Source organism: Bombina bombina, chromosome 3, assembly GCF_027579735.1.
Source record: "Bombina bombina isolate aBomBom1 chromosome 3, aBomBom1.pri, whole genome shotgun sequence".
NCBI lineage: Eukaryota > Metazoa > Chordata > Amphibia > Anura > Bombinatoridae > Bombina > Bombina bombina.
The window spans coordinates 366,318,290-366,337,453 of NC_069501.1; the positions used below are offsets into that span (position 1 = coordinate 366,318,290).

At 35.2% G+C, this 19,164-nt stretch overlaps 1 protein-coding gene across 4 annotated transcripts in view; it reads right to left on the reverse strand.

Moving 5' to 3' along the window:
• The window catches only part of NDP (norrin cystine knot growth factor NDP), a 116,863-nt gene extending 97,956 nt beyond the window's left edge, over positions 1-18,907 (reverse strand). For 2 of the 4 annotated variants that reach the window (XM_053706499.1, XM_053706497.1), the window contains exon 1: positions 18,403-18,907. The gene's annotated coding sequence lies outside the window, so the exon portion shown is untranslated. Of the gene's footprint in view, positions 1-16,776; positions 17,027-18,402 lie in introns of those variants that run through there. The other 2 variants (XM_053706498.1, XM_053706496.1) reach the window with 1 other exon arrangement.
• Positions 18,908-19,164: the final 257 nt, after the last annotated feature.

Below are 19,164 nucleotides of genomic sequence, written 5' to 3' on the forward strand. Positions count from 1 at the left end.
TCCAGAATGAGAAAAAGGATTAGCAAAATCATCAGTGACCCCTCACACCCTGGCCACAACCTCTGAATTGTTGCCTTCTGGAAGGTGTTTGAAAGCACTGAGCACCAGAACATCTAGGCACTGGAGCAGCTTTTTTTCTCACAGCCCATCTGCCTTATGAACAATTAGACTACCTCAAAGGTTCTTCCAAGTGGATCACTACCACTACTAGTGCAATCCCTACAGTTTACTGCAATTTTCTGTGGTAATACAGATTCTAGTATTTATTGCATCCTTGCACATAAGTGTACTAAACTCATGGAAATGTTACTCTGTCTCAGTAATTGTGAATTATGTATCTGTTGTGATATTGTATGAATAAAATGGAAGCTTGTTTATCAAGAAAAAATCCTTGTGTATGCAGTAATTGTGTATTATGTATCTGTTGTGATTATGGGGCCGAATTATCAAGACCGCTGATCCATAACCTGTCCGCCTGCTCTGAGGAGGCGGACAGACATCGCCGGAAATCAACCCGATCAAATACGATCGGGTTGATTGACACCCCCTGCTAGCGGCCGATTGTAAGCGAATCTGCAGGGGGCGGCATTGCACCAGCAGTTCACAAGAAATGCTGGTGCAATGATAAATGCTGAGAGCGTATGCTTTCGGCATTTATCGATCTTCAGCGAACATGATCCGCAATATCGGATCATGTCCGCTCGCATCATGATAAATAGGCCCCATTGTGTGAATAAAATGGAAGCTCATTGGCAACAGATACGAAAGCTGGTTCCATTATGGCCAACTTTCAGACTTTCTTCTTAAACACCCTAATAGAACCTTACTCTCACGCAATTTGGAACATACGTGTTCCCATGATGTTCAGAACAAAAGTCTCCTCTCCCTCACATACCATCTACTTCAACAATCCTATGCTACCTCACTCCCCTCATATGTACAAAAATGGGAAAGGGAAATTGCTAAAACTCTATCCCATAAGGAATGGTTAAAGATTTTCACTTCTATGACCAAATCCTCATCCTCCATATACACAATGGAAATTAACACAACATTTTTATACAGATGGTACTAAACACCATCCCGCCTACATGCCATCCTGCCTGCAATCTCACCAGAGTGCTGGAGATGCTGCACTACAGAAGGTACCCCAACACAAATATGGTGGACCTGTCCAATCGCCCAATCTTTCTGGATGTCTATCAAAATAGAAATTGAGAAGGCCCTATCTATTTCACTCGATCTTGACATCTGTTTTTTTCTATTCAATAAATTGTCTGATGTTAAATGCAAATGTCGCCTAGTACTATTGACCATTATGGTAAATTCGGCGAAAAGGCTGATCCCAAAGAATTGGAAAACACAAATTCTCCCACCTCTATCCACCTGGAGGTTAGTAACCACCCACTTCCTCCAACTAGAAAACTACACTATACACAAAACAAACATATAGATGACTACCACTTCATCTGCTTTTTTTGGGAAGAATACATACATCAAACTCCTTTCACACCCCTCTAAATTTTTGTGTCAAAAAGGGACTGATTCCACAAATTTAAACCTCATTACAAGCCCACTATACTTAAGGTTGTGTGTCATACTTTGTGATAATGTCAGAGGATGTTCCAAACCCATGGTAACGCTATTTTCTAAGATAAGTACATAAACTGTAATACCACACCCTAACTCTCAACAATCTTTCCTGCAAGAGACATTTTCGTTATTCTATCTCATAGTGTCTATGATTTTGCATTGTATTTTACTGTTTGCTAATAGTGATGTCGCGAACATAAAAATTTGGGTTCGCGAATGGCAAACGCGAACTTCCACAAATGTTCACGAACGGGCGAACCGGGCGAACTGCCATAGACTTCAATATGCAGGCGAATTTTAAAACCCACAGGGACTCTTTCTGGCCACAATAGTGATGGAAAAGTTGTTTCAAGGGGACTAACACCTGGACTGTGGCATGCCGGAGGGGGATCCATGGCAAAACTCCCATGGAAAATTACATAGTTGATGCAGAGTCTGGTTTTAATCCATAAAGGGCATAAATCACCTAACATTCCTAAATTGTTTGGAATAACGTGCTTTAAAACATCAGGTATGATGTTGTATCGATCAGGTAGTGTAAGGGTTACGCCCGCTTCACAGTGACAGACGCGTGCGCGTGCACGGGAGGAAGCGGGCGGGCGCAAGCACGGGGAGGGAGCGGGTGGGAACCGCTACTCTACAGAAAAAAATGTTTTTATAAGTGGGAGAAAGGGGTGCAAAATATTTAGTACTTGGAAATCTAAGTGATCTGGGAGCGGGTGGGGGATTGGTCTTGGGGGGGGGAGCTACACTACAGAAAAATGAAATAAAAATTAAAAAAAAAACATTTTATTTGCAAACTGGGTACTGGCCCCCAATAAGGCAGAGGGGGAGGGTTAGGAAGCTGTTTTGGGGGATCAGGGAGGTTGGGGGCTAAGGGGGGGATCCTACACAACAGCATATGTAAATATGCTAAAAAATATATATATAAAAAAAAGATACCTTTTATTTTAGTACTGGCAGACTTTCTGCCAGTACTTAAGATGGCGGGGACAATTGTGGGGTGGGGGAGGAAAGAGAGCTCTTTGGGAGGGATCAGGGGGTCTGATGTGTCAGGTGGGAAGCTGATCTCTACACTAAAGCTAAAATTAACCCTGCAAGCTCCCTACAAGCTACCTAATTAACCCCTTCACTACTGGGCATAATTCATTTGTTGTGCGCAGTTGCATTTAGTGGCCTTCTAACTAATTTCAGTGAGAAACCTAAAGTTTGTGAAAAAGTATTTTTTTAAATTTGATCGCATTTGGCAGTGAAATGGTGGCATGAAATATACCAAAATGGGCCTAGATCAATACTTGGGGTTGTCTACTACACTACACTAAAGCTAAAATTAACCCTACAAGCTCCCTACAAGCTCCCTAATTAACCCCTGCACTGCTGAGCATAATACACGTGTGGTGCGCAGCAGCATTTAGCGGCCTTCTAATTACCAAAAAGCAATGCCAAAGCCATATATGTCTGCTATTTCTGAAAAAAGGGGATCCCAGAGAAGCATTTACAACCATTTGTGCCATAATTGCACAAAATGTTTGTAAATGATTTCAGTGAGAAACCTAAAATTTGGAATAATATAACGTTTTTTTTATTTGATCGCATTTGGTGGTGAAATGGTGGCATTAAATATACCAATATGGGCCTAGATCAATACTTTGGGTTGTCTACTACACTACACTAAAGCTAAAATTACCCCAAAAAGCTCTCTACATGCTCCCTAATTAACCCCTTCACTGCTGGACATAATACACGTGTGGTGCGCAGTGGCATTTAGCGGCCTTCTAATTATCAAAAAGCAACTTCAAAGCCATATATGTCTGCTATTTCTGAACAAAGGGGATCCCAGAGAAAAATGTACAACCATTTATGCCATAATTGCACAAGCTATTTGTAAATAATTTCAGTGAGAAACCTAAAGTTTGTGAAAAAATTTGTGAAAAAGTGAACAATTTTTTTTATTTGATCGCATTTGGTGGTGAAATGGTGGCATGAAATATACCAAAATGGGCCTAGATCAATACTTTGGGATGTCTTCTAAAAAAAAAATATATATATACATGTCAATGGCTATTCAGGGATTCCCGACAGATATCAGTGTTCCAATGTAACTAGCGCTAATTTTGAAAAAAAAAAAATGGTTTGGAAATAGCAAAGTGCTACTTGTATTTATGGCCCTATAACTTGCAAAAAAAGCAAAGAACATGTAAACATTGGGTATTTCTAAACTCAGGACAAAATTTATAAACTATTTAGCATGGGTGTTTTTTGGTGGTTGTAGATGAGTAACAGATTTTGGGGTTTAAAGTTAGAAAAAGTGTGTTTTTTTTCCATTTTTTACTCATATTTTATAATTTTTTTATAGTAAATTATAGGATTTGATGAAAATAATGGTATCTTTAGAAAGTCCATTTAATGGCGAGAAAAACGGTATATAATATGTGTGGGTACAGTAAACGAGTAAGAGGAAAATTACAGCTAAACACAAACACCACAGAAATGTAAAAATAGCCCTGGTCCCAAACGGACAGAAAATGGAAAAGTGCTGTGGTCATTAAGGGGTTAATGTACACTACTGTTACACCAGATATGAGTTGCACTGGTGTGACACTGTGCCCTGGCAGGCACTGAAACGCACACGTGTGAAGGAAACTGACTGCTATTATTTTTTTTTTTTAAATGTACACTACTGTTACAACAGATATGAGTGGTGGCACTGGGCAAGTGGGCACAGTATACGCTGTGAGCCTGACACACACGCTGGCAGGCAGGCAACTGCAATTAGATTACACATAAAAAAACAACAAAAAAAACAGACTGATGTTCTAGCTCTAAAAAGGGCTTTTTGGGGTGCTGTCCTTACAGCAGAGATCAGATGAGTCCTTCAGGACTGTAGTGGACACTGAATACACTAGCCTAGCTATCAATTTCCCTATTAAATCAGCAGCAGCTACACTGTCCCTCCTCTCACTAAGAATGCAGCTTCCGAATGAATCTAAAATGGATGCTGTCCAGGAGGTGGGAGGGTCTGGGAGGGAGGGTCTGCTGCTGATTGGCTGGAATGTGTCTGCTGACTGTGAGGTACAGGGTCAAAGTTTACTCAATGATGATGAATAGGGGGCGGACCGCCGTGGCGAACGCGAACAAGCTATGTTTGCCGGGAACTATTCGCTGGCAAACTATTCGCGACATCACTATTAACAAATAGTTTCAAAATAAAAAAATAAAAAGGACAAAACGTAACTTTCTGCACCTATGTCAGAGTCGAGATTTGTTCGACTTAATTTATTGTTTCCTGTTTGTATTGTAATTTACTTTACAGTTTTCAATAAAACATTTAAAAAAAAAATGTTTCTGAGGTTTATCTTGGACCTTGTAAGCTACTGAAACTAGAAACACTAATACATTTGAAAATATTGGGTAATATGCTTATATACTCTACTTTTACAGTTTAGCTACGCTACATGGGTTCTTATGAGAGGGTCCAGAGACCCATTGGGTGATCCGAATCTAGAAATGAAACCACAGTTGTAAACTAAAATTACACAACTGATATTTGCAGACTAATTTCCAATGACATTTTTTTTATTCTCTAATTTTTGTTACCTCTTATATTTTATTGGTCTTTTTAAGCCCAGTTAAATCTATCTCCCAATGGTGTAGATCTTTTTTTCCCCACTTCAGGCCTTAATCTAAATTATGTCAAAATGAGGCATTATAAAAATAATTGTTTGGTGTGTGGATGGTGGAATTATTTCTGTGCTAACTAGCTATATAAGTTTGTTATTGTTTGGACATTTATGACACCCTGTTTTAGTTAGATACATTTTCTTTCCATAACATTCTCTATGACCTGTTTCTGTCAAAAGATCCTAAAGCTAGAACTTTTTTCTTAAACCTACTTGGTACATGGTTGTTCTCCTTGTGCACAAGAAGACAAGGGTCTAGATATTTTTCTCTTGTTCTTAATGACCTTTTAGAGAACTGATGGGTGATAATGTAGTGACACAATTAGGATTATCACTCTCTCTCTCTTCAACATCTTTAACTCCATTAGGGTTAAAAGCTAGGTTTACTAATATGTTATGCTGGTATATCTCCCATACAAAAAGGAGTTTACTCTTGTGAATGATGCAAGGCCTTGAATATGAGTATTCAGTGTGATCTTTGCTTTCATGGTTTCATGGTCAAAGAAACTATGCTTGTATTTTGTAGGCCTACATTGCAGTGCATTCAATTTAGCTTAATTGTGGATTTGCTTGGTTCTCCAGTCAATAGCAATCTTACTCAATTTAATAGGCTATGTAGCTGCTGTCCTTTCATCCATGAAAAGTGTGTAAATATCCTTAAAATTAGCCCACCCTTGATCAGTCAATACAGAGTGCCAAGAAAGTTAAGATTGACATCCTATTTTCTTTCTCCTTAAACTTTTATCTTTACATTTTTTCCTCAAGGCTACTTCCAAGCATTCCAAACACTTTCCACAGTCTAACTTTGCAAGTTATAAACTGGAATAAACTTTGCATATTATATTTTAGAGTAACATCTTGATTTTTGGATATATCATATTTTTATCCTATATTATAAAAGACAAGAGTTTGTCTGAAGCCGTCATGCGCAGTTCAGACAAACTCTTGCAGCTGATCGCACGCGCACCCACCCGGCAGCAGCGCGAGGACCCGGCAGCACAGCTGACAAGAAAGCAGCGCGAGGACCGGCAATTGAAGGCGCGCACAGGAGAGAGAGAGAGAGAGAGAGAGAGAGAGAGAATAAATAATAACACACAACACAACACGGCCCGTGTTAACGGGCTTTAGGACTAGTATCTAATAAAACATTTGCTTGTTTCAGATACTGTAACCTTTTTAATGAAAAAACATTGCATCAATCAATGTTTTCAATGTAAGGTGTATATCATGTTTTATTTGCATTTATTATTATTATTATTATTATTAATACTACTACTACTACTAATAATAATAATAATAATAATAATAATAATAATTTTTTTCTATTTGTTTCTGTAGTTAAACATAGAAATCTATTTGCATTTTTTTGTTTTTGTTTATTTCAATATCTGTTATTGGTGTTTCATGAGAAAATTAAGTAGTTATATTAAATGAATTGATAATTACCAATAACCATCTGTTCTGAGTAATATTATTCTGATTTTTTTAATTTATAGAACATATCATTTTATGGAATGTTCATAATAGTGAGCATGCTTGCTTTATGTCTCAATAAATCAAGAATTGAAGGTAAAATTTTAAGCCATAACAAATAAAAATTTGGCAAGGTTAATGACATTTATATAGGTCATGTGCAAATAAATATAAGAGTTCTCAAAACTGAAAAATAAAGTTCATCCATGTGTAAAACATAAAGCATGTTTGACATGAACATTTGGAAAACCTGCTAACAATTAAACCTGATGATTTTTTTAAGCAAATTCATTTAATGCTTATTTTTACTTTGCTAACAAATAGAATTACATTGTGAAAGACTTAAATGTCTTTAAAAATAACATGACAATTCTGAATAAATGTAATCACCATATAACATATTTTGACATCCATATTAACATAATTACACAAAATGTATTTTCGTTGTGACACTATTTTCACAGTAATGTGCCTGTTATTTTAAGAAGTAAATTGAACAAAAAAATAAACAGCCTGTCAGAGCCAAAGAATATGAAGCAGTTAAAGCAAAATGTTACAAAATTGGGAGTCTAATTTTTTAATGGGTGGCATAAAAAAATATCCCAAACATATTAATAACCAAACAAATATATGGAAGTATCTAGTGACATGTGTAATTTTTATTTTTACAGCAACCATATTATATCTAAAGGGCAATGTAGCCCATAATTGAAGAAACGATACTCTGTTCCTTATAAAGTGAGGTCTCATCAGTATTATGGTTTATTTTTTGTAGTAAGAATGATGCATTTTCTTTTACCAATAAGTTTTATTGATCAGAAACTTAGCCTAGTGAATTAAATATTAAAAATGTTTACATCAAGCATGTTCTATATATAAGGGTATGATAAAATTAATTTGAAGCAGAATACTTATCTATTTTACATTAGAGCCTCATAGGTGTATGTTTCTAATTGGTGCCCAAAGGGAGACATTATTTCATTGTCCTTCCTTTTTATTACTCTAAACCCGGAGCATAATATGTAATGACTTTGCAATTTGTACGTTAATAACATGCTATTAAGGGCTAGATTACAAGTGGAGTGTAAACATTTGCGACCGACCGATAAGGCGTATATCTTGAGGGTTTGTGCTCAACGGACTTACAGCTCGTCTTATGATTTGAAAGTAAACACGATAGTGCTCACGCTAAAATCATTACTGCGACTTCAGAGTACTGGTTAACTGATTCCCGAAACATAAAAGTTGAACAAACACAACAAAATACATTACAAATTACAAATTATAGTTACACTGATAATAACACCATCTAATCAAAATTATTAAAAAAAATATTGCACACAAAAGTTATAAAGGCTAAAACATATAAGATCTCAGGCAGGCAAATGTCTTTACCATTGAGGCACATACATATACATGTCTAAACATGTATATGTATGTATATTTATATGTCTTTATAAGTATACATATGTATTTATTTGTGTATATATGTATTTACAGACATATATACACATATAAAAGTATAAATACATATGTATACATATATAGACATATATATATAAGTGCATTGGAGCCCTTTGCTGTTGAAAACATGTCAAAGCATATTTATGCAATATTCATATTTAATAAATGCAAACAAGAACAAGGGGTGTATCATAGTATAACTCTGCTGCAGATAACAATCAATATAGTATTAAGAAATTCACTCAGAATTTTGTGTGGCACCTGTTAGAAAATAGGTGCTAATGGGGCAGGCTGGCACTCACAGTGGTCGCAGTGATTACAGCTATGAACAGCCGATCCTCACAGCCACTCTGTGAAGGTCCTGGCAAAAACGGAACAAACAAATATCTGCCTGAGCAAAAGGCCCGTGTGTGGCCAAGAAACGTGTTGCAATAAAAACTTTTTTATTATCTCAATTACACTTTGGATATTTGTTTGTTCCGTTTTTGCCGGCACCTTCAAAGAGTGGCTTTTGGGGGCAATTGGGGGACATTTTTTTAATTAACCAGCCACTTGCAATGGCTGGTTATTTAACATGCGCCCGTAACCGAGCAAATTTGGCCGTTTATGGGCGCACATTAAATTAGTGCTCCACGTGTAATATAAGCCCTTAAAAGGAAATATTTTCCTGGGTGCCTTCATGCATTCTTAGATAAAATAAATGAACAATTTTAACATTTACTTCAATTTGCCAGCCACCTGTATCATATGACATCCATTAGCCAATCACTGACTCATATACCGTACATATATACTGAACACTTGCTTATGCGTAGTAGTAGCAGGTGCCTCAGAAACTGCGCATATAAAAAACTGAGCACAGTCGCTGTATGTTCTATCTGAATCATGAAAGTTTAATTTTGAGTTTAGTGTCCCTTTAAGAACTACAACAAAGAGAAATAGGTGAAGTTCAAATACATATTGTAAAATATTGAAATAAATAACAAAAAAACACCATTTGAATTCAAAATATTTGGCATTTTTTTCTCATAGGAGAGTTAATACTTTCCTTCTAGTTCCCCTACCACTGAAAATACACACTGTAAATGGGCATTTTCAAGGGTAAACAGATGAATAAGGTTCAGTGCTAGATATTATAAACATAGAGTCACAACATTATAAGACTTCTATAACTTGACAACTATTACTGTAAAAACAAACATTTGTTGAAGGCCAGTGGGTGACCTCATTCTTTGTACAACAAACCCTCCTGATTGGGAGCATATTCCCATAAGATAATCATATCTCCTTACCGGTTTGTTGGCTTATTCTCAACCCTCTTATTTCTAGTGTATTTTAAAGAGGAGATGCCCAAAACTTTACTCCACAATAAGGGTGAGGTCTTACCAGGAAATTATTTATTTATTTTGCCTTATGCCCGTGTGCCTTTAAGAAATTCTGACCTGTTCAACATCAATGATTCCCAATATGCAAATATATAAAGTAGTAAGCCTCATATTTAGTTTTGTTTCCCAAATAAGAGTTATCCAGATGAAAACATGCCATAAAAATATGTTTTTTTTTGCATACACTAAATGTTATTAATTTTTAATTAAAAAAAGTACTACATTGTATATTTCTTTTTTAAATTTTAATTTATAATGATAGTTATAGATATCTGAAAGTATCTAAGTACTGTAAATCTTACCTTACATACAGTAACACACAGTTTCTGGAATTGTGCCACCTAATGGTCAATGTCAAAAGGAGTATTCTACTGTTGTATTTTTTTTTTTTTTCTTGAAACTTTTCCAGTGTTGGGATTTATTACATTCACTGCTGAACACGAAAAAAATGACTACATCTATACACATAATTGCAAATTGATATTTAACATGCAAGCACAATTAGCATTGATCATAGAGAGTTTATTACAAAGTACAGATGTGCTGTAGTCAGCATAAGCTCTCCAAGACTCAAGATAAAAGAGGAGTCTGAGTGAATGTTACAGCAGTCAATGCTAACAGTTCCAAAACCACTGAAGAAAGATTGGTCAACACTCCCAAAACATACTGAACATACACAAAACACATCCTTAGTGTATTATTTTTTATGACGTAAAACTATATAAATAAAAGATGAACATATTGTCCGTACGACTAATTATCTACACTGGCCTGATCTATCTCGGACCCTAGTGGTCAAGAAAATTCTTTGAATAGTTACTTGGGGGTCAATTTATCAAGAGGCGAGCAGTAGCAAATCATGTACGCCTGACCTCGCTAAATGCTGCCAGCATACATGGTCGGCATTTAACATTGCACAAGCATTTCTAGTGAAGTGCTTGTGCAATGCCACACCCTGCTAACCAGTGGCCAATCGGCCGCTAGCAGGGGGTTTCAATCATCCTGATCGGATCAAACCAGAATGATTTGAGTCCGCCAGCTAAAAGGTGGTGGAGAAGTTAAGGAGCAGCGTGCTTCTTAACTTACGTTTCTGGTGAGTCAGAAATGATGTGGGTGGGAAGCAGCATTTACTACTTGTTACATTGACCCCATAGTCTCTTATATTTCATGTCTATAAACTGTCCTAGGCTGTAGTTATAATAAGCATATAGAAACAACCAGAAAAGGTATCTCTAGGGGGCACTCTAATCAACCCAATATATAACTAATAAATAAAGAATCATATAATATAAAAAGCTGAATATAAAGAATACAAATTATAAATATAAATACATTCAAATGTCCATGGTAAAAGTCCCATCAAAGAGAATGGATAGAAGGAGATCTAGTGGTTCCACAATCTTCTTTTACACCAAAAACGTAGTTATAATAAGCAAAGTTCCATAACCACAGCAGAAAGAAGATACTATAACAGTCCTTATCATATTCCACCAATTTAACAAATGCTTGAAGCTAGGACTTCAACTTTACTAACCTATTTAAATAATAAATTGGCAGTGCTTCCTTGAATGATAGAGAGAGAGAGAACTTTGTGTAGTAGTGTATCCAAGAAATGCTTTTATGTTTACTTGATTTATTTTAGTCAATGTTGTCATCTTCAGTCAGGTGTCTGTAACCAGTGGACTGCCTGTATATGTATTTACAGACATATATATATATATATATATATATATATATATATATATATATATATATATACATATACACATATAAACACATAAATACATATGCATACATATAGACATATAAATAAGTGCATTGGAGCCCTTTGCCGTTAAGTAGATGAAAATATGTAAAAGCATATTTATGCAATATTTTTTACTATGTATTTACTGTAAATATTATTTTATATCAATGCAATCTCTCAGACATATACAAAACACGGAAGGGGACAGTACTCTCAGACCGGACTGGGTACACATCCCATGACCATGCAACATGCTCAGCCCTGGGTGCTCACTGGCACTTACAGGAAGCTGTGCTGTCCCCAGAGTCACAGAGAGTGCTGGACATTCTCTGTGTGTTAATTTGTTTTGTAATTTTCCCTATGGTTCTTGCACCCAGACCTGTCTGGGGTTAACTGTCTGTGACTTTGGGGACAGCACAGCTTCCTGAGTGCCAGTGGCACCCAGGGCTGAGCATGTTGCATGGTCATGGGATGTGTACCTGGTCCGGTCTGAGAGTGCAGTCCCTTCCGTGTTTTGTATATATCTGGGGTGATTACATAAGCCTGTGCACCCTTCACTTGGTCCCAGTTTGTTGGATTGAGAGCTTGCATTGTGTGGCTGTTTTAGGGTCCCAATTTTTTGGAAGGGACCTTGACGTGGTACCTGGGCTTGTCCCATTTGGCCAGATGTGGTAACTAATCCTTCCATTTTTGCGTTTAATGTCAGCTTAGAGCTTGTAAGTGAGTGCTGGACTTTCTCTGTGTGTTGTATTAATTTGTTTTGTAATTGTCCCTATGGTTCTTGCACCCAGACCTGTCTGGGGTTAACTGCCTGTGACTCTGGGGACAGCATACCTTCCTGTGAGTGCCAGTGAGTACCCAGGGCTGAGAATGTTGCATGGTCATAGGATGTGTACCTGGTCCGGTCTGATAGTGCAGTCCCCTTGCATGTTTTGTATATATATATATATATATATATATATATATACACATATGTATATTTATATACCTATATATATATATATATATTGTATAAAAAAAATCAGATATATGTAGAAATATATAACATATTCTGTTATGTGCAGAACATTGGAATGTGATATATTTATATTTTCATGCCGGTTTGCGCAAATCATAATCTGTGATTGTGTTTGAGCAAGAGTGGATTGTTAGGTTTTTTCCCCCACTTTTTTTCTCCATGGGCTTCTATGGGGAATACGTGAACGTGCATGCAATAATTTAACTTTGGATTTTTGCACTCGGGTTACTGTGAGAGCGAAAACAGTTTACTTTCAACTCATAATAAGAGTGCAAAAATCTTACTTTTAGTGCAATTACTGCTGAAGCGGGAGCGTTAATTTGCGCTTCACTTTTTATCTGGCCCTTTGTTATCGACCTGAGTGCCTGGCTACTAAGGAGTATTCGTCAATTTTGTGTATGTTCGTTATGTTTGAGGAACACTGCTTGATCATTCCACTTCAAAACTGCTTGTAAACCTCAAACCTCTCATCTCCAGGATAAGATGAAAATAACGTTTATGTTGAGGTTTTCCACAACCAGAACGATCTTGAAGATGCTTAATTTAGAAATACTGATTAGTGTTTTGCAGATAAGCATTCCTGAGGTTCCTTAATTTAACTAGATGCAAATTAGATTAAGTTTAACCCACAGATTAAATAGCTGAAATCCCAACAGTTACATTTTTTACCTCCATCTGAATGTACAAGCAACTTTATTTTAGAATGCACTGCAGTAACAGTGTATGTTTTCTATGGACTTCCAATAAATCCTAAATACAACATCTGGATTAGCTATATGGGCTAGAAACTGAGTATCAAATGACAAAACACAACAGCAATGAAAGTAAGGCAATAAACACGCATGTTCGTGATGCAGCTCTGATGTAAATAAAAAAGAGACATATTAAAATCTTAGCACAGAGAGGGGTATTTGGGACCAGGGGTCGCATTCTGTGTAACTAAGTTACTTATAAGACCCACCATGCTTCATGTTGTCCCCTAACACACATTGCCTGCTTGTGTCTACATCGTCAAGTACATTTGCTAAATAGCATGTAAAAATGTCATTACTTTGTTATTGTTTGGAAAGGTCAGTGCTACTACACTAAGCAACCTAAAGGGGCTTAAAAACACTTTGAGGTTGGAATATAAAATGTTTTTTTTGTAAATTAACTCTGATTGTGGGTTTTACAATTCTGAGAATATAAAGTACATGCTATAGACTTCAAGTGGTATATACATATAAATGAATGAATAAATGAATGAATGAAATGTTTAAGGTTTACTATCCATTTACTGTCCCTTTATGGGTATAAAGATTTAGTACAGGTGTCCAAATTATCTTTGTCACTCATTCTGATTTACTCATCTGCATGAAGACATGGCTATATTTTACAGCCTTGAGTATGAACAATCTTGTGCTGTCATTTCCTTACACATTGCTGTTTTTTGAATGAATATGCAAGATACCCAGGTTCCAGTAGAAATGGAAAAAGACATAATTTTTAGACTAACCGATTCTCAAAACATGCAGCGGAACAATTGATAGCTGCACGGTGAATTTTGTAGAATACCCTAGTGGCAGTGATGGGGGCCTGTGGTGCTCTAAGCATTCATTATTGTTGCACTCCCAAATCTAAAAGGAAAAAAAGAATATGCAAGACATATCATGCACCCTACCCAGGACAAGGAGGGTTAAAAAATAAGAAAGGACTGTAAATTAATAAAGTTGAGGACATGAGCATAAGACTGAAATGTAGTTTTCTTCTCCCCATTTTAGCACCTTCAATTTATATGGCCTAGAACACAAACCAACAAATCTTGGCACACTTGGTCGAGATGGTATTAAAAAACAATAATCTTGCTGTGTGGCATGTAGTATTGCCACTGACCTACCACCAAACTACTGGCAACTAGCCCCATGCTGCTTATAAGACCCTTTTATGTAAGATTGTTGTCAATCTGGGCACATTCTCCAAAAATGTTTTGCCACCACTGGGCTAGAACTATCACTGGCACACCCTCTACTGTAGATTGTAAGCTCTAGGTTTAGTCTGTTTTAAAATCTTTTTTTTTTTTTTACCATGGATTAGTGACATTGTGTACTCCCAGTCATGCACCCAACGCAATGGAATTTAATGGCACTATACAAATACATTTTCACCAGTTTTGTCACCAGTGCTAGACTTTCTGTATTTCCACCTAAGCATTGTAAGTCTCCTGATACTTTAGTCATACTTGATTGCATGTAATTTTGTATACAGACTTCCCTTATTTTACCAACTTCAGCACAGCAATTAGACAAATTAGCTGGTGATACAGAATGTTAAAACACATTTTAAAAGAAAGCTACTATTTTATTTAGGCAAATGTGAGCTAAACCTATCATAATTGTAAATAATTTAGCGAACTTTAATTCTCATCATCAGCTTTAACATGACAAATAATAGCGTATATTTACACACTATGCATTGCATATTTTATGGAGACTATTCACTAATGTGTTTGGTAGCCACCCAGAGGGTATTTTACTGGCATCATGGCATAGCTAATATTTATAAGATGTAGGTCAATATAGATAATTAAGAATACATTTAGATATAAATGCTTATTGGGGCAAGGCTTCTTTAAAGCATGTGGGAATTTAATTAAAAATAAATGATAGATTAAAATGCATCAGTTTTAGCTTTATTTTTCTGATTTTTGATATGTAATTATTAATGTAGACTTATGCTATTTAGCATGTGCAGATTTAGTTTTTCTTCAAAAAAACGTAGTATATTCAAATCTTAATTTTTCATCATGGCATAACATAGTTGTTTAATTGTAGTGTTGGATTATAAATTATGGGGCACTACTTTATTTGGGTTTTATCTATTGGCTTTGAAAAGCTTAATAATAACAATTTAAATTAAAGCCAGGCATTTAAATAATTCTGTCCTTAATACCACTCTTAAGAGAAGGGAGGTGGAAATAAACAAAGCCTAGAGAAGCATTAAGTATCCAGCTAAAGTGGAAGTGATTGAAGTGGTGCCCGTTAGAAGATTGGTTCAATGTCCAGCATGTTCAGACGACCAGCTGCTCAAAGGGCTCACAACCTTTCTTTATTGTTCTACAAAGTTAGAGGTGGGGTATGAGAGAGATTCCAAACATAGCACATGTTTATACAGAAATGTTAATATGTTCCACACACTCGCACACATAAAAAGGAAATAACAGCTGATCAGAATCAGTCCAGACAGAAAACTCTGACAACACTCATTTTGTGAACTGTGGAAAATCCAGGAGAGCTGGTCACCCACAGCGAGGCATGAATAATCTAACTACAGCTGGCCTTTTATCTCGGTATTATCAGAATTTAAGCATCCAATGGAAAGTCAAAAGTATTTATCACCAACAGTGCCAGTGTCTAATACTAATGCCTTTGTCTGGGTTTGTAAATGCAACATTAATAATACAAAGGGATCTACATCTACACAGAAACCACCAGCTAAGCTGTTTTTTAGTGTATTTATATATTTCAATTGAATCACAAAATATACATGAACAGCTTGCATAAAATCATAATATTTTGATATTTTAAATTTTAAATTAAAAAAGTGCACAGCAGATTAATCCAAAGTAACCAACAATACAATAATTATATTCCCAAGCACTGATGGTTATTACATAAAATTTATACAATGTATTTTTTAAGAACAAAATAAAATTTTGACCGGCTTATAAATTAAAAGAGAAAAATATCTTAAAAGTAATGATATTTGAAAAGAATCAGATAAGTAACAAAAATATTTTAGAAAGTATTTATGTAATTACCTAACAATATGTAAAGTGTACATATAGATAGACATACAGACAGACTGTCAGACAGAAAGTTATACAGACAGACAGACAGACAGACAGTTACACAGACAGACAGACAGACATATGATAGATAGATCAATAGATAGATGATAGGTAGATATAATGATAGATAGATATACATAGACAGATAGAGATAGGTAGATAATAGATAGATTGATAGATATAAAGATAATAGATTGATTGATAGATAGAAAAATAGATAGATATAAATAGATAGAGGTAGATACAGATAGATACATAGATAGATAGATAGATAGATAGATATAAATAGATAAATATATATATATATATATATATATATAAATAGATAGATTGATAGATAGAAAGATAATAGATAGATCGATCGACAGATAGACAGACAGACAGACAGATAGCTAGATAGATAGATAGATAGATAGATAGATAGACAGAGGGTACCTCTATTGAACTTTTAATTATTTTGTTTTTTTTTATTTTAACATCACTATAAATGTGCTTTCCTTTAGTCATTAATAATAACATATTTAGACATCTATAAGTACAGTTTTACAATTAATAATATTTAGCAATAAGCAATACAGTACATATCTTACCTTTTTCTGAGTAATATTTGCTGATATCATGTGTCTTCATTCTTCAATTGTTTAAAATATCAAAAAGGTGAAGTTTACATTTTACAGAATAAAAAATCTTAGTCTACTTTCAAAAACTGATGTTCAAGCATTGCTTTCAGCTTTTCCTAGAGGTCTTGTATTGATGGTCCCTTTCACAGATTGTCTAAAGCCAGTGCTTTGTATTAAGCATTCTTGTCTGCAATGTACTGACTACCCAGTTCACACGTTTGCATTTGTTGTGCTGTAGGAACTAAGCTCACTACTAAATATACTCCTGTGAGGTACTGCCAAGACAAACACTGTAGATTTCCTCATAGCCAGCAACCAATCAAAGCCATACATTAAATCCATTCTAATCCATAACCAGTGCTCTTCAATCCATAACAAAGCTCTCCTAACATTAGTATAAATATTATTGTATAAATTAAAAGTGCTGCCGCGCAGCATGACTCCCATAACTTGAAATAAGTGTTGCCTATTGTCATAGTCATGCTAAAAATTCAAGAGACAAGAGAACAACAGGCATAAGTAGTTAAAAAAGTAACACTTCATTTGAATTTAGTAATCAGGAGCTTTTAAATCAGACAATAAAACAAAATATACACACACACACACACACACATATATGTGTATATATATATATATATATATATATATATATATATTTACATACACATAAAATTTGGTTTAGCACAGTTACAAAAAAGTTGCACTTAATTTCCAAATTAGTAAGTAACCAACTTTTTATCCTGACAATTTAGAATTATATACAGTATATATATATATATATATATATATATATATATATATATATATATGTATATACCTTAATTAAAAAAATGAGTAACCAGGAGCTCTTTTAAACATATATATAGTCACGTTGATTGGAGTAGCCGTGTTAGTATTGCAGGTCAGTATTGCTTCAGACTTGAAAAAGGAAGACATTCTTCCGAAAGCTTTTCATCTTATAAATGTATTGTTAGTCCAATAAAAAAGTATCATTGCTCAATGCAATACTCTGTTTATTTTGATATCTAAACATATATATATATATATCCACAAAGTTTGGTTTAGCACCTTACAAAAATGGATGGGATTAAATAATTACACAAAACAGTGGGGATTGGAGCACATCCACTTGCAAATAAATGAGACATCTTTAAATTCTACAATAATTACCTTCACACACACACATATATATTTTATATATAAATATATATGTACACAAACCACACCACACACAAATTAACACAAATGATCAAATATCTTACAAGGCAAATTAATTATATGTAAAATAAAAGTATTGTTGCATATTTTGATTCATTTTTATTAGACCAGCATTTCATGTTAAAAATATTTTAAAGAGATTTTAAAGAGATTGCTTTCTGTCTTAGATCTGAAACAATATTCAAGGAAAGCACACGTCCTTCTTATCTGGTCATATGCTATTACAATTAGCTTTTTATTAGCATTCGCATTACTGGGGTTAACTTTGCTTTTACAAACTTAAAAATAAAATAGTTGTGTTATATTTTTGTGATAACTAATAAAGTTTCATAAAACCTATAGCAGTTGCACCACAGCAGCTTTTAACATATCACCTACCTTTACAATCAGCAAATTCAAGTTCCATATTTTCACTGCTCTAGAGAGATCCAGTCTTGGTAAATCCTGAATGCTTTTTGTTCTCTGTGTGTGTCACATGACCTGCCTTTTATTTTAACACAGAAAACTTGATTCTGTTGTTTAAAAGCAGAAGAGAGAGTGGGGTAAAGAGAATGTCAGATGGAAAAATGCCATTGCAGTCATATATCAATCAGGATAACAGCGGCAGTTCACTAACAAATGGGAATTCCGCAGAAATATGAAGCTCTTGTTATCTGGGAAATCACAAAACATAATTTGTTGAAATTACTACAAACCAGAGTCACATGTTTTTCAACCTAATAGAGTATCATAAACCAGAAAGGAATGTTATTTTCTAGCCAGAAATCCAGTAAGTCATTTCTGTTTTGAAACTTATTTAGTCTAATGTAGTTCAATAAAGTTTGTATATTTAACTAAGTTGACAATGAAATCCTGATATGCTTCAAGCAGGGTCACCCTAGAGTGACACAACCCTCACTGCATACCAACCAACATTTAAAATGAGAAATCTGGTACAGGATTGACAGTGGATGTGTCTGGATAGCTGGGGCAGAGTCTGGGACGTGTTGGGTTGGGTTTGTGCTTCTCTGGGCAGCCCCAAATTTCCTAAATGGAAACCAGAGAGCCAGTGGAATAAAGTTTCCACACCTTTACCTCCCCACAGATTGCAAGACCACCGGGAACTTTGTCATTTGGTGTCAAACAGTATTAGGTTCATGG